Consider the following 17,400-nt stretch of genomic DNA (forward strand, 5'->3'; position numbering starts at 1 on the left):
CTATTCCTTCCCCTAGAAGAAGATAAATAACTGTTGATGTGAAGTTTCCCTCCAGAAATCATTTTAGAAAGTATACTTTCTAAAAAACTGTGTTGTTAAGCTGCCTTATTTCTACAGCTCTGCCAGAGAAACTGCTCTTGCTATAAAGCTGTTGTTCCCTTGGACAAAATATTCAGTCTGAGCCTCAAAAAGAGGGAGAGTTCCTTACCTGAACAATGCCTCCTAATAAGGCAAATTCACAAGTGGCAAGGCAAGACAAGCTCTCTTTGGTCCACAACACTTTCAGTAACTCAGGGGGAAAAAGCTGCCTCAGTCAACCCCTGAACACAAACAGCTCCAGAAGGGATGGGGTGTGGGCTGTGGGGTCTGGAAAGCACAACCCTGCCCAGTTTCTCTTTTTCTTGGTTCCAGAACATTTCAGCACTCCAAGGTTTTCACCAGAACAACTCCTTTCCAATGAACAACAGCACTCTAGCATTTTTATGGCCACACCTGCACACACTTTTAGGAGGTCCATTTCCTGCCTTGCTGTATACAAGCACAGTGAGGCTCCTAATTTTTTTATTGCTCTCCAGACAGTATTTTTACACTGATGGAGAAATCAGATGTACAAAGTGATTAAAAATATAAAATAAAATAAAATAAGTGACAGTTATGAATTACCCTAAATGCTAGTAGCTCAGGAAATGTCTATTATTTACAGTTAGGCAGCCCAAACACTTGATGTGGAGAGAGCCAAGAGTCAATTTTATAATCAAACTGCCTGAAGCTCAGGCACTACAGGACCTCCAGCATTAAGAGAGTGGCAGTCATCCAAAATACTACACAGCACCCAGCAGATCTTATCTTCCAGAGGTATGCAAGCATCTTTTGCTTAATTCCTCTAGCCTCTCAAGATTCCTGAAAACAAAAGTGGCCAGGGAAAGGCTGCCTGGGGTCCTGCACTGTGCTCCTGCACAGACTCTGCCTGGCACACTCACAGGGAGAAAGGAACTGCCCTCTCCTGATGGAAGAAGTGCAGCAGAGGAGCTGGACACCCTCTCAGGCTGGAAGAAAGGGGAGGAGATCTTGGCTGCTTATACATTCCCTTCCTAGGAAAAGGGATTTCCCGTGGATAGGGACACATGAAACAGCTTGGCAACTGGAAAAAACTAACTGCAAGGAAGAGGAGACTTTGCAGTGGTGGTGATCAATAACTGAGACCACTCCCTCAATGACAATGTATAAATGGAGATAAATAACTGAGACCACTCCCTCAATGACAATGTATAAATGCAGAGGAATCACCAGCACATAAATGCTACTCCTTGGCCTCAAAGCAGCTCCAGTGGTGCTGCCTCTCCATGTTTTCCACCACGATTTCTTAAGGCTCTTCCACTCGGAACAAAAGCAGCCTTTTAACCATGCCAAATGTGCATGGCAAACATATCTGGCTTCTACATTTCATTTTATGAGCAAAAAATGAGGAAATGGGACCGATCTGCGACAAACAGCAAGACAGTCCATGTTAACCTGTTCTCCCTCTGGTGTAAACTTTTTTGGGAAAGGAGACGTAAGGACTCAGGAAAGGATATTCAGCATAGCATCAACAGAAGCAGATTTTTGACAACAGCAATATGTGAAATGAAGGATTTTCCCACCTTTGAAGCTGTCAGCAGCTTCTGAAAATTGTTACAAAAGACAGAAAATTTCACAGGAAGACCAGCATCACAGCTCACCTTTGTGTCACAGAACTATTCCCTTCTCATTCCTCTTCTACAAACACGGGACTATCAGGTTGGTTTAATTTTATTAGAAGTGCCTCTATCCCCAACTAGCTGACTATCATGCCTTAAACTCAGGCAGGTAGAGATCCAGTAAGTGTCCTTCAGGGAGACTGAGCCTCTTGGTGTCCAGCTCCCTGCACTCTCCTGCAATCTCAGCACTGACTTCCAACAAGATGGGATGAAGCCCAGGGAGTAAAAGACACAGGAAAACATCCTTTGTGGGTGGCCACGTGGTTGGCATGAGAATCTCTTCACTTCCTGAAATTCTATCATTTGTCTCATCTTGTTTTCCTCAAGTTCACAAATCAGCTTTGGACTGAATTTTATGTCCTTTCCTACTTACACAGGCAATCACACCTCCAGCTGCTTATTTTTACCCAATTTCCCTAGTTAGAACCACAGGAAATCATTTCAGCAGTGTAGCTGCCTTCACACCAAGAAACCAGCACGTCTTAATATGGATCATCCCTTGCACTATTCTAAAAAGGCTGTTCCTCCTGATTTAATTACTTGGAAGTGACTCGAAGTTCAGTTCCCTCCAGCAAGCCAGAATTTAAAAATACCTCAGTCTGGTCATTCATCACCTGCATTTCTGGTGCTCTGCAAGGGACAGCATCTTCTTTTTATCATTTCTGATTAAGTTAGAGGCCTCTTTTAACAGCAGGCAAAAAAGTTTTGTAAACTGAACTGATGTTCAAAACCCAATTAACATCAATATGCACCAGAAATACACATAACTCTATTTATTCTTACCCTCCAATGTTACTCTGTCATGAACAACTTACCAGCCAAAAAGGAAAGTATTTCCACTTCCAAGGCTTGGCAGTTTCCCTTCTGGATTGCCCAAAAAGAGGTTCACACAATAAAATGAGCCTTTCTGTGTGCCAGAGGAGGGAGGGAAATGTGAGCTCTCCCCTTCAGCCACTCCACACAAGATTTGATGAAAATTCTGAACCATACAAACCAAGATAATTATTTTAAAATATTGAGGTATGCTGTTACTCAATGGAAAAAGCCATGTAATTCTTTATATATTTGGTACAAGCTCAATGATTATTCCAGGCTGTGAAATTTTTACACTACACATTCCTGGAACGAGTTCTTTTAGAAGCAGAAAGTTCCCGTTTTTTCCGCTAGAAAGAGCGAGGTCTCCTTCAGCTGAAGCACTTTATGATTGCAATAAAACACTCCAGGGTGCGGTGACAAACTGTCTAATAATCACCACACCTCCCAGTGAATGAAGTCAGTGTGTCCCAGCACAGATTAGGTGTGGCCAGACTGGACAACATCCTCGCATCCTGTTGTGAATTATGACTTAATGAAGAAAAGCATAACTGGGGGCAGGGAGGGTCCAGCAGAGCTGAACTTTAAAACAACCCTGCACACACAGAACCACCAGGGAAGGACAAGGACTCTGACAGAAGGATCCATCTGCATGGTTGCATTTGTTTGAGAACGTACAGAGTTTCTCAGAGAATCCTTTCCTAAGTGCAGAATATGCAGATTTTTTCTTCCCCCTTTCCTCCTCTTCCCCTGTCAAAAGAGGTCAGAATAGCTTTTATTTGATGAGATGATTCAACACTTACCAGGCTTTTACATTTCAACAAATAAATTACATGAGAGGGAGGAGGGCAAGCAATAAACATGAGAACTATTATAATCCTTCCTGAAGTCAAGGCAGTACTTACTTTGGTACTGGAGATCATCTCAACATTGACCAAATCTAGTTATGCTTTTTTTGCTAAAGCAAAACCAGGTTTAAAGTTTATATGAAATTTATATTAAGACCAAACTCCAGACATGCAGGAGTCAAATTGAAAAATCCCACGACTATTGCAAGGGTGGTTTGGAATCTTACAGAATATTGTGCTTCATTCTCAACGATTGCTTCCCAAGAAAACAAAAGCAAATTTTGAAACCTTCAGTGTTGGCCCACAGTAGAACTATCCTTGCCTGAACTGTTCCTCTAGCTCGAGTTCAAACAATCAAAGTGTGACCTCTATACCCATATTCCTACAGAGAACAGAAACGGGACTCCTACAAGAGCAACAATGATTTAAAACTTGTGACTGTTTCACAACACACATTCTTAGTCTAAACATTCTTTTTCAATATCAGAACATTTTTCATATGTTTACGCTCAAATCAGTGTAATAGTGTCAATTTTAAGCATCAACTTTGAGGGGTTGCTTAGAGCAATAATTATCTTCCAAAATGAACGGTCCAAAGGTTTCCTCCAGTCCCTGGGGGGCTCAGGAGCTGTGAGGAGCTCACGCAGCCGGGAGACACGGAGGCGACAGCTGTCAATACCCACAGCAACCCCCAGCTCCCTAATGCAAACCAACAAACAGCAGCACATACACCAGGCTAAATATAAACCCACTGCATTTCTTTTCTTCCCAAGCTCTTCCTTGCAATGGAATTAAGAAATTTTGATTATACTCTTCCAGACTGGAGTGGTAACCACTTTCCCAGCAGCAAGTCCTCCCATTCTACTCCTGTCCCCCCTTCCCACTGCTGCTGCCAACTCCAGTTTGACTCCTGTAGGGAGAAAGCACCTTTTTGTCATTTTTAAAAATTGGAATTTCATGGAAAACAAAGTTTTACCAAAGTTTTAATCTGTTTAGCCTTCTCATACACAATACATTTTTTATTCTAAAAACCATGGTGAAGATTTTTAGAGAAAGGGGGGAATTATACTGAGACAAGAAATTATTTATCCTTATCTCACAGCCTGAGAGACAGAGTTTGACCTTTTTTTCCCCCCCCCCATAATCCTTAGCTAAAAGTACTAGGAGAAATCTTAAATCTGTGCAGTAGGACTTTTAGGACACAATATCCTCCTTGCTTTATTGTGCCACAAAACCACGGTGATTACTCCTCTCCCCCTTTCCATCAGGACTGATTTATTTGGTGGGTGAATAGCTTTGCCTGCAAGAATTTGAAATCCCAGTTATTTCTGTCTCAAATAGTTGCTATGCTTGTAATTATTTCAAAGAATAATAATTACTTTCATCCAATCTATTTGAAGTTATAAAAAAAAAATCAGTTTTTGAACTCAAATCCATAAAACCACAATTATAAAGTCATGAAGGATTGCAAAAGAATCAAACTTGTGAAATATTAAACATCATGGGGAATGCAAGGAGGTCTAAGGTTTTGTTCTTAAAATATAAGACTTAAATTTATGATGCTGCTTACTGCCTAATACACCACACGAGCCCCTTTTTAGAAGTGAGAGATGGAACTATCCAGGATAGTCTTGCAGAAATGTGACCACAACAAACTGAAACCCATAATTCTATTTGTAAAAATAGGCTGTGTGCTAAGATTAATAGACTTTACTGTAATTCCTGGGGAAGCAAGCATTTTTCCCAGTATTTCTGCATGCAGTAACATCTCGTACTTGCTCCAAGATCAGCTGTGATGATTTGACAATACGGGAAAAATGCACTGAAAAAACTCAGATCAATCCAAGGCAACTCGAATTGCTTACAACCTTTAAGGTTTTCCACTTGATAAATACAATATTGGATTTCTCACCTTCCTCAGCCTAATAATTGACTGAGGAAAAGAAAAAACAGCCCCAAGCCCAGCACTTGTTTTTGCAACTCGACACTGAAAGTTCACATTCACCATCATATTTTTAAAATGTATTAAAGTGACAACACTGGCGTAAGAGCAAGTGCTCAGAACATTGGGACTGCTGGAATAAAACTGTCCATGAATCTTTAAAGTCACTTGCATGTAACAAGAGGGCCAAATTTAATCTCTTTATTGCCTGTGTTCCCTAAAGGGCTGCTGCCCCAAGCTCACTGAGCAGGTGACTGTACCCTGTCACACGTGGCCTCAGGCCATATCTGCTGCGTGCCCTGCACATTCTGGACTCAATAGAGAATTGTTCTCCTGCTGGGATGTTCTGTTAGAATTAACTTCATATGAAGATTCTGCTCACATCAGCATTTAGCATTTGAACACCCTAGGAGTTGTTACCATCTCTCCATCTTCGGCTGATTTTGCAGATGGGAACCCACAATGCTGTGTGCCCCCAGAACCTGACTCTTCAGGGACTCTGGCATTTGGCAGTCAGGGAAAGCTGCAATGCAAACATAACATGAAGTTGGCAGCACTCAGAGCTGGAAGTCCCAGGATTACATTGCTCTTTCAAAAAAACCAAGACTGCAGTCACTGTGCATTGATCTGACAAGAGCTCACCCAAGTATTTCCAGGCTCTCTGCCTTCCCCCCATCCCTTGCCTGGTTCCCTGACTCCCACCTTAGAAGCACTGAGAAGACACGTGAAGTGTTTCTGCTCTCACTTCTGCTGGTTGCAAGCTCCAAAGCCTGGGCAAAGGGCCCCAGCTGAGCCCTGTCCTCCCTGCCCCACGTCTCCTCCAGTGTGCAGAGCCTCCTCCTCCGAGGCAGCACCTCATGCTCTGGGAGCATGAAGCATGAAGAGCCCCCAGACACAAACCCCACTGTTCTGGTAGAGATTTAAAAACTTGGCCAAGTTTAGGAAGATCTTTGTGAGGACAGAAAAAAAGCCAAGCACAAAAGTGATCCTTTTGCCCCATTTCAAGTCCCTACGGTTTCATCTGGCTGAACTTGAAGATTCTGACAGGAAAAACATTTTTTCTTAAAATCGTTCTGTTTTAGTCTAAGCACACACAGAATCCCTCAGCGTGAAGCACATTTCTTCACCCAAATGGCTCGTTTCACAGAATTAAAAATAAGGTCTTAGAATGGAAGTGTTGGGGATAATTAATTACCATTAAGGTAGCTTGCCACTGCAACCTGTAATTTAAATTTCAAAATGGTGATTTCCATGCACAAGGGAGGCTAAGGGCATTGCTCCATGAAAACTTGATGCCAATATCAGTGGCAACTGCAGAGAGAGCAGAGGGATCTTCTTTGCTACTGGCTACACAGCAAACTGGACGAGGACAACACATCTGGGTGGAAACCATCACTGTGCCACAGTGACTGGTGCTGGCACAGTGGGAGTGAAGGGGCACCACAGGGGAGGAGGTCTGGCACCTTTTTCAGAAGCAGCACAGGGTAAGTCACCTTCTGCCAGTCCTAAACAACGTAGTACATGGCACAAATAGTGGCTTGCTGCTCAGACAGGAGAACAAAGGGCAGAAAATTCAAGTATCCCTTGCAGCTGGTTCTGAGGCCCAGCTGGAGCTCTGTGTCTGCTCCCTGTGCCCTTGTGCCAGTCCCAGGTGCTGCAGCTTGAGGGAAGCAAGAGGAGCTGCTGTGCAGGGCACACCAGCACTTGGGGAAGTCCTACCCAGAGCAGAGAGTGAGGAGACAAGGGCTGCAAAAACTGCGAGGTTTTTGTTTTAATTAAACACATGCAAATCAATAAGCACTCTTCTAGATATACACGACAGTGGGTTAATTAAACCAGTTAGTTATTTTCTTTCCACAGCAATCAATGAAAACCATTTTCATTGATTAACCCAGGAGCATCCTGGCTCTTAAGATTTTAGTGTAAGACTGAAGCACTGAGCAAGTAGGCAGCATATAGTGGAGAAGAAACCCACATGTCTTCAATCTATGGAGAGCAATTATTTAATCTGAAGTTCTATTTGCTCAGCTGAAAATAACTACAGGCCATAATACTTTTGTGTTTCCAAAAGAACACTTGGCACAAGAGCTTATCAAGACCAAGTACTCACTCCCTTTCACCACAAAGCAGATAAAAGAACAGACAAACTTCCAGCCAAGTAAATTGTACTTTTCATTAAGAACATGACTTTCTGAGGATGTGCCTTTTCATATTTTCTAAGTAGAATATAAAAATCATGCAGTACACACCACTGATCGAAGAAGCTGCAAATTACAACCCTGAAATCCCCAGTCCTGGTCTCCATCCATACCAGCACCCACTTAAGAAGATTAGTTGTTCACACAGCTAGAGGAATGACACTAGTAATCACTGTAGTGCAGCTTATCACTTAAAATGTCTTTGTTGTACTGCAGATGCAAGAATATGGGCCAAATATTAAAAAAATATTAATTTATTCTGTACATATGTGCTGTTCAGTGATGGACCAGGTATATAAAAAAGCCATATTGTAACTAGGTCTCTTCTTTTCTTTCAAATTAAACATCATGACAACTTCAGTCCTTTGCATTACTTGCTCCTTCAAGAACTTATAATTCTTTCGGTATGACACAAAGAAACACATCAGTTCCACTGAATTTCCAAATACTCCTTTGCACTACCTTAAATCAATAGAACTGCTTGCATACAGAAAGAACTGAAGTCACCAAATGATATACCAGAGTCACTTAATTTTTCTAATGTGTGTTAAAATAGCTAATGCAGGACAGGTTTTTTATATAGCTTGGCACATATGTAAAAAAACACTTAAGCCTAGGATCTGATTTTTTATTAGCCTCTTCTTTTGGACCTCTGACAGAGTCCACCTGTCTCTGGTCACTCTGGATCACATTTCACCCCAGAAACAAAACAGGATGCAGCAGGACAGGCTTGTGCTCTTGCTGCCCAAGGACTTCAAAGGAAGGTCTCTCCCGGCCAACCCCCCGAGCACCCTTCTGAAATTGCCAGTGCCAAATGAAAGCCCAGAACAGTGACCAAAGCACTCAGATTCACCTTACCTCTCGCTCCTCCTCCTCCAAGCCAGCAAAAACAACTGCTGTGAGGAACAGCACTGTTAGCTCATTGATGAAATAAATTACACAGATTAAATACCAGTGGCTCACAGTCACTTTTCCCCAAAAAAACATTCATTTGGGCCTCACCTGCTGAAGCAAAACCTGCTCAGATGAATAGCAGGGGCAGTCCAGTGCAGCCCAGCGTGAGACAACAGCCTCGTGCCCCGCCAGGTGCTCAGGGAAGGGCAGCAGCCTGAGGTGGAACACACGGATCACGTTTGGCTGCCTCAGGAAGCTGCGATTTCTGCTGCTGACAGAGCAGGTTTCAGGTGCCTGTGAGTCATCCCTGAGCAACACCATCCTGCCTTTCAGCAGGTGCTGCAGGTGCCAGCCAGGGCTGTGCCCCCGGGGACCTGCTGCTCCCTCAGCTATTCCCGCATGGAAAAGGGGACGGAAGGAGCGTGGGGAGGAACACAAGCACTTTGCACAGCTGGGCACTGGGAAACCCCAACCCCACAGTGGGCTATCAGAGCCAGGTAGCAGGCACACACAAGGCATTCCCTCCCAAAACCCTCAGACTGCTTAAGCAATCTTCAATCTGTTAATAAAGAACAGGAATGTTCTTCGAAAGCATAAGATGAGTTTGCTCCAGTAGAATATTTATGCTTTGCTAACAAGTTATTGAATGAGCCAACTAGACTCACTCACTACATCCAATTTGGGCTTCAAATATTCAATATATTCCTGGCAACAACTCTGCTATGTACTGAAGGAGCTACTACTCCAGCAGATATTAGTTCCAGTTGTAATTTAAAAAAGTAGTTCATTAAAATGCTGTCATGGTATGATAACAATGTTTTTAAAAATCTGTAAATCATTTAAATGCCTAAATTCTGTTGAAGTTCAGAAAGATTTAACTACTGCCCCTACTAAGCAGGGCTAGCCAAAACACTGACAGAAAAGCTATTCTATATTCCAGATCAATTCTCTTCTCCAGTCAGCCTTAGCACAGTAAAGAGCAGCTTATACCTCACTTAAATGTGCTCCAGGCACTCATAGCAGAACTATAACTTCAGTTCAATATAAAGAACAATATTTTCATATACTTGCATTTCTTGCATCTAAATCATTAATCGGATTTCCAAGTTGACCTGGAATTCATGCTCCACAGGTAGAGAGCAAATTAAAATGGCTTCCCATGAAGTCATCAGGCTTAAATACAGATGACCTAATGTAACTGGTGCTGTTCACAACACAGGTGTTGCTACGTCTGACTACTGCAGGAGCAAATGAAGCTGCAGTAACGAGGATCACTGTGTCATATGCTGAGGAACAATTGCTGCTCAAACTTAGCTCAGGTGGCACTAAATAGGCAGTTTCTCATGGCAAGAACTATTACTGCAAGCCAGAGTCTTGCATACATATTTAGAGAGCATCGGCTTTTTCTATCCAGCCATCAGGCACTGAAATCTTAGAGAGGAGCCTCAGCTCATTAGACTATGCTATAAACATACTTCCAGCAGTCTGGATACTGTACCAAAATAAACAGAGGCATTAAAAGCAGCTCTCCAGTATTTTTAAAGGGGCCCAGGAAGGACAGTTTATTTAGTTTACACGCTATGTGTTACTGTTTGGTGTTATTTCTAGATTAGGAAAAAAAAAGTAGTAGACCTGGGCGAGTACTAAAAGATGGACACAAGCCACCTCTGTTCTGGCAGGGCAAAACACACTGCTGTCACACCTACCAAGTTTAATGCATAACAGTGTCATCTCTTGACAGGTGTAGTATGAGCAAAGGCAATTATGATGGAGTGCTTCAGGACAGGAAGAGAAGAAACTGTGAACTAGGCTGAAGCTTTAGTATTTCTGCTCTGGAAACTTCATTTTTCACGGCGCTTTTGACCTAGTCACTTTTCCTGACACTGACAGATGATTATTCCTCCTTGTCACTTCCTGGATACCTTCCAATAACAGGGTACAGCCATCAAAGTTACCCAAACACATCCCGGCTAAATGTTTCACATTTTGTCCTTCTACTAAGTGGGTGTTTAGTGTGTGCAGCCTCCATATCTTCAAACCTTTTCCCGTCCTCACAGCAGAGGCAGCAATTCTCTAGAAAGTTTCCACTAAAAATCTCAGCCCTGTAACCAAAACCCAGCATTCAACAGGGGTTAAAACTAAACCAGTCAGGTTTTCTGAGAGGTCAGCAGGAGCACAAGGCGTTCAGGCTGTGGGTCAGCAGCAGTGCCGTGATGTCTGAGGGTACACAGGGCACTTGCCAGCCCCTGTGGGGGCACATCTGTGCAGCCACAACCTTCCACCAGTGACCCCCCTGCACCAGCAGCTCACAGAACACGAGAGCTGACATACTCCGTGCCCTGTGCTCGAATAAAACCCCCAGCTCGGCCTCTGACAACCCCAGGACCATGAGAGAGAAGCTGTGACGGAGTCTGGAAATGGAGCACACAGCTGAAGGAGGCACGTTAGTGTGACTCACAGAATCACAATGGAAATTCTGAGGGATTTCACAAATCAGAGTGAGCCACTGCTGCACTCTGACATTAGATAATTCTCCTGAAGAGAGATCATTAAGAGCTCCTAAAAACCAAGTAGATTGTATGCAGAAAAAATCCCCAAAATCCATTTGCCTCCCCACTTGTTTGACTGACCTTGTGGTGCAGCTGTGGGATGACGAAGGTCAAAAGGGCTTTTTTTGGTCACAGTCTCCTTCTCTTGCTTGTAAAGAATCACATAAATGTAGAAGTGCTGGAACACCTATGTAGAAATGTTTATTTTGGGGGGTTTTGGGTGCCCGTGCCCAGGCGCTGGGGGCTGCCGGGGCTCTGTGAGGCGGGCCCAGCCGAGCCCTCAGCCAGGCCGGGGCACCTCAGGGAAGAGCAAAACCTGCACGGAGTGAGGGGGAAAGTGTGAGAAATGTCCCCGAGAGCAGCTGGGGCTGAGCAGGGGGAGGCTGAGGCGGCTTCCCCTGCAGCCATCACAGGGCAGACCCCCGGAGGAGCAGGGGGACATTTCCTGAGGGAACGGGGCCGGTGAGAGGAGCCCGCGTGGAGCAGTCTCCTGAGGGAACTGCACCGGGGAGAGCCCACGCTGGAGACCCGTGTGAGGGGCAAGGAGCAGCACAGAGGGCCTGTCATGGACAGACCACAGCCCCCAGTCCCTCGGCACTGCTCAGGGGGCAGGAAGAAGCAGAGAAGTTGGGAATAAAGGAACGAAGCTGAGCTTGCAAAAAGGAAAAAAAAAAAAAAGTTATGGGGGAAAAGGCGTTTAGGTTTTATCTTTGTTCTTCACCATCCGAATGTATTTTAATTGGCAGCAAATTAATTTTCCCCGAGTTGAGTCTGTTTTGTCCATGACTGATGGGAACTGGTAAGCGATGTCCCTGTCTTTATCTCAACCCACGAGGTTTTTCAGTCTATTTTCTGCTGTCCTGCTGAGGGGAGGAGTGCCAGAGTGGCTGGGTGGGCATCCAGCCAACAGAGGTCACCTGGGAAGGGCAGGGCAGAGGGAGAGCTTTGAATGGGAACTGGGAGCAGCACCAAGTCCTTACACGGCACTGACACTGCTTTGTAGCGGTGGCTCCAGCACCTGGCACAGCCTCCCTGCACAGAGTATTTCCAAAATCTGAAGCTATAAACTGGCAACTCTATGGGAAACATTACAGCAGGAAACATAAGCAAGGGTACGTTTAAACTGCTGTCAACACGAGCTCTGATCTTTCACCCTGACGTTCGCTACCCTCATAGTCCTACACCGAAGGACTGGGTGGAGGAGTTACAGGTCTCACACAGAGCACTGAGGAAACAGCAGTTAAAAAAAAAAAACAACAAAAAGGAAAAAATTATGCTTCAAAGCAAAAAAGAAGGAGAAAGATGATTTCATCAAAAAATCAGCCAACCAGATTTTATTAATCCTGACAGTACTTGCCGGATCTCCAGAGGACTACAGACTAGTGTACTTCTTTACATAATAGCTGCCAATCACCTCTTTAAGCCAGAAACACCAGACAGAAAGCACTCTTACAGTGAAAAAAATTAAAAAGAGGGAAAAAAAATCTCAACTTATTAGCTTTAAATTCAGCAAGATACTGGACTTAATGGAAATTCAGAGAAAGGAGATAAGAATTGAGGAGAAAAAGTAAAAAGAAAAAAGGGCAAAACCCCAGCATTTGTTCTGAAGACTATTTCAAATTGCTGCTGACCATAAAATGAACAAAAGTAACAGAAAAAAAATATTGCCATATCTAAGTGCCATGTTCCTATGATAATATAAAACAGCATCATATGCTGCAATAAAATGTTTTAGCTGATCATTTCTTTTCTTTTTGGCACTCTGCTGACACACTTTTTAAAGTGTTAATTAAAAAAAGAATCAAATCAACACTACAAATTGGATAGATTTGTGCCCTACAAACAGTCTCTTCTGACCAGTAATTTGTGGAGCTGGGGCTCAGCCAACTTCCAATGAATCTGTGGAGAGCTTCCAGCAAACTGTCATCGCAGCGGGATGCAGTTCTTGAGAGGGTGATCATACATGGCAAGTGAAACGCTGCTGAACTGTCACCAAACAAGTCTGTTTCCTTGTGCCTGAATCATCCTTTAAGGCTCACCCAAAAATGGAGATTGACAGTTTATAGCCAGAGATACATTTATACCATAATGCACCCAAAATCCCGCCGTATCCTCATGGAAGCTTTCTGGATGATTGTCCCACTGTGGGAGAACAGCAGAGAACGCTGGACCAGCCCCAGCTCTAGAACACAAACAGGTTTTTTTATATTTATAAATCAAATAGGCCATGACAAGAGATCTGAACATGCAGTACTTTCCCCTTAGGGATTCTGACTTTTCCTTTCTTTTTTTCTTCAGTTCAAAATAAAGAATTTTAGATTTCAAAGACATGAGAGCATTTTAAGTGTGCCTAGCACAGCACTCATCCTGTCTTCATTTATGGATAATATTTTTAGAAGGCTACTTCCAAGATTCAGTTAAATAAGCACAAAAAAAAAAAAGCTAATCTGCATGTAGAACACTACTAATAATTTGGATATTCAGTGTAGATATATTGACTTTTGACAGGTTTCTGCTTTCTGAACATGGACCCAGTCAAGGCTACAAGAGTACAGAGCAAGAATCAGCAGTGACACAGTCTAGGCCTCCCTTGATGTACCTTCCCTCCAACAGCCTTCAAAATATCACAGGTAATATCAAGGAAGTGATAGTGAAGTGTTTGTATATATATAAAAAACCTTCTGTGATACTGCCATGGAAATCAGAACATCCCTTCCCACACTGCAACTTCTTCCTTAGTTACATGTCCTCTGACTAAATGTTAAGATGGGGGGAAAACAAAAGAAACCCTTGCCTATGGCACAATAATTCACAACAGCACAATTTATACTCTCCTGTCTTTCCATCCTGCCCCCTACCACTTAAATGGGCACAGACTGTAAATTGGCTAAGTGTCTTCTAAGAGATAATTTACTTTAAATCACTGTTTTCTGAACCCAGAAAAAAAAAAAAAAGGCAAACAATACATTTTTAAGACTGTCACCCTAGGGAAGAAGTAGATTTAAGAGGACTGACTTTCAGAGAGAGAGCTCAGTATTTACTGAAATTTATAAAGTTCAACTTGAAAAGTGAGGAGTGAAGAGAAGCATCTGCAGACTAACAGCCACTGGAAAAGCTGATGGGAATGTGTTCTGTTGATGGGACTGAGAGGGCACAGGTACACAGCAACGTTGCATATTTTCCATTCGGAATCACTCTGCCAAATTAACTGTTAGGCTGCAGTCTTTCTGCCAGCTCTGCCCTTCAAGCAAAGTATCTGTCCCACTTAAGGCTTTAACCAAAATGATTCAGACATTTCCAAGAGGAAGCTGAAGAATGTTATTTTTTTTTCCTGTTGAAAAGCTCATCACTTCAGAGCTACAGAACAGGATCTTGTCCTTGGGCCACAGACAGTCCTCTTTCAGAAGGGTAAGGCCCAGGACATGTGGATCATAAAGGCAGCTGAAGTAACACAATCAGCCAGGAGGACCAACAGCCCTCCAAGGGATTTAAACCAAGAATGCAGCCACTTGGATACCCTGGAATAATCATTTTGCAGTGAGATTTTAATGGGCATGTCAGGAGATCAGATTCAGATTCTAGCTTTGGATCCCATCTCAGTAATTCCCATGCAGCTCAGATTATTGAAGCAGGTATGGTTAGAAAGAGTGAGAAGGGAACTAAGGGGAGAGGTCTGAATGAGGTGCAGGCTGTTTGATTAACTACTTGAACATAATCATAAACTCTTTTTTTAATTAAAAAACAAACAAACAAACAAAACAGACCACAACAAAATGCAGTATATCATTCCTTGCTCCGAAAAAATGCCTTCCAAAAGAAGGGGCCAAACTGGGACTAAAAGCACAATGTATATTAAACCCTTAAGTTTTCTAACTGAGGAGTTGGCAGGACTCACATGCCTGGGGGAATCAATCCCTCCTCAGACATGCCAGCATCACACATGCAGAGTATGCTGCTCTGGAGACACAGCACAACACACACAGTGGCAGAAGCAGCCCAACAGGAATCCATTTCTAGGGGAACCAGGAAAAAAAACTGGCAAGAAGAGACACTTTTTTTTAATGATGCCAAGTTGATACTGCACTCAAAATAACCTTTTCTCATTTCCAAAGCAGACGAACAACAAAAATAAATAACACCACTCTGAGAGATGCAAACAAAAGCACAAAGCATAGTAATCACAAAAATGCAGGATCAGTGCCTCAATCCACTAACCAGGGCTCTCCTGTGCTCAGAAGAGGACCGTGGAACTGGCAAATTGCAAGACATCTCGTTCCCTATGGACCAGCTGCAACTCAGGTCACTGTTCTGGAGCAAATAAATTCACAGCCTAAGAGTACAGAACTTCTCAGTGGGGAAGAAGATGGAAATGTTGGTCAGCTTCTCTGGAGAGGATGCCAAGTGTGTGTGAGTCACAGTAAAGACAGTGGCCCACAGAGAGCACTTACAGTTTCGATACAGAAGAGTTGTTTCATCAACTCATAAAAGCCACTCCAGCTCCACAGATGGGATTAGATTTTGAATTGCACCTTGTAATGCCTCTATTCTGGCATTTCAGAAGGTAAACAGTGGATCACCCTATGCTGTGTGTATTGGGCAAAAGGCCTTAACCACCTGAACAGACTGACCTGGAGGTCACCTGCCAGGAGAGGCAGAGAACAGCAAAAAAGCCAGTGTAAGAGGCAGATAAGAGGCAGCCAAATAGCCCAGGAAGATCCAGAGTGACTAAAGACAAAACAGAGGAGTGAGAGAGGTGTTGTGTGAAGGGTTAGTGCTGAGTTCAGAGCTGTGGCACTCCTTGAGATGGAGAATGGCTGTGAGCAGCTACTCAGGACACTCAGAACCTCTGCAGTTCTCCATCCCCTCCTGCTGTCAAGGGCCTCTGAAAGGTGAACCATGTACTTGGGTTATGCTCAAAATCAAGGGTCATGGCAGCAACAGCAGCTGAGAGGTCTGGGGTCAACACAAGTCCTGGGGCCAGATCCCACAGAGGAGAAATGAGAGGTGAAGAAAATGTGGGTCTGGAAACCTACTTCTTCAGGAGCACTCTAAGCCCAGAATTCACAACTCCCCAACATCCACCATGGCAAGAATTAAAAAACGCCCACCTAGATAGTAAATGGAGAGATGACAGTGGGCTCAGAAGAGCATGTCTCTTAGCAGAGATGAATTATAAATCAAACACAGCAGGCTAGAGAAGGAATCATTAATTTTTCAGTTCTCAAACCACAGATATCATGTTTAGCTCTATCCCACTAGCATTTGTAATACAATGCAAGAAAAATTACTTGGCAAAAGTAATTAGTCATTGTGGAATCACATACAAATGAAAGTTTAAAGACTACAATGTTACCATTAAACTTTTCAAGAGAGACAACGAAGCTCTAGTACATAGACCTCTACACTCGTATATTCATGCAGATTTAAGTGTCCTGTTATTTTATTCCTGTAATGTGAAATTTCTGTGGCAAATATTAATCCCCTTTGCTGCTGCAGATGCTACAACTTCTGTACATGAATTAGAAATCACTTCATTAGACTCAGTAGCTTAATATCTATTTGACTTGTACTATATGTTAGAAAGCAGCCATTTTATACACATCTTCCTTCGGAATGAGCAAAACTTGGTCATTAAAAAAAAATCCAGTGTCTGTTGATGGTTTTATTGTTTTTGCCACAGACTCATTAGCCACTTACACAAGATGCAGCATGTTCTAAGCCAGCCTACTTGTGCACTGATCAACTTAAAAACTATATACATACTATGAAATCTCTCTTTAGAGCTGCTTTACTACACAAGCCTGTACTTGGTTCTTTGCAGGTAATTAGCATACTTTGTCCATTCAAGGAGAGACCCTTTGGAATAGTAACTGCTTGCACGTGGCCAGGTGATAAGGCAGGGGTTGCAGCAAGATCTTCAAAGAGAAAAGCAAGATGTGAGACTTAAGCACCAGACAATGGAGAAACGAGCTGATCATTTAAAACAAGACAAGAACCCAGAGTTACTGGTCAAAGTCACAGGTCTGACCACGAGGACGATCATACAGACATCCACAAGGACCTGTTCCCTCGCTGTGCCTTGGAATGTTGGAGGAGAAGCCAAGTTAACAGTGTGGTTCCCCAGGGAAGTCTCCAGGCAGTGGCTCCTGAGCCCCGCACCAGACACAAACCCCCTGGAGGGAGAGCACACCCACCTCCCAACTGCTGGTCCTGCTGGAGCCAGGAAACCACCCCAGCAAATGCTGGCTGCTGGGAAAACACAGGAGGTGGCTCAGCAGCTGCTGACAGCAGACAGGGGTTAACCACAGCATTATTAGATCACAACACATCTGGAGAGTCTGATTGCTGGGGCAAACATCAATCCTCAGAGAAAGCTAAACATGCAGAATGAGATCTTGCTCACGAGGAAGAACTGAAAGG

The 17,400-nt window shown here is 43.4% G+C and overlaps 1 protein-coding gene across 5 annotated transcripts in view; it reads right to left on the bottom strand.

The window, feature by feature from the left end:
• Positions 1 to 17,400, bottom strand: part of ZDHHC8 (zinc finger DHHC-type containing 8) — a 108,182-nt gene that overhangs the window by 76,784 nt on the left and 13,998 nt on the right. The window contains exon 1 of one of the 5 annotated variants that reach the window (XM_018076229.2): positions 11,062 to 11,143. The exons of the other annotated variants lie outside the window; for them this stretch is intronic. The gene's annotated coding sequence lies outside the window, so the exon portion shown is untranslated. Of the gene's footprint in view, positions 1 to 11,061; positions 11,144 to 17,400 lie in introns of those variants that run through there. 5 annotated transcript variants of the gene reach the window in all.

Source organism: Manacus vitellinus, unplaced genomic scaffold (assembly GCF_001715985.3).
Source record: "Manacus vitellinus isolate BGI_N305 unplaced genomic scaffold, ASM171598v3 scaffold_31_pilon, whole genome shotgun sequence".
NCBI classification, from domain to species: Eukaryota; Metazoa; Chordata; class Aves; order Passeriformes; family Pipridae; genus Manacus; species Manacus vitellinus.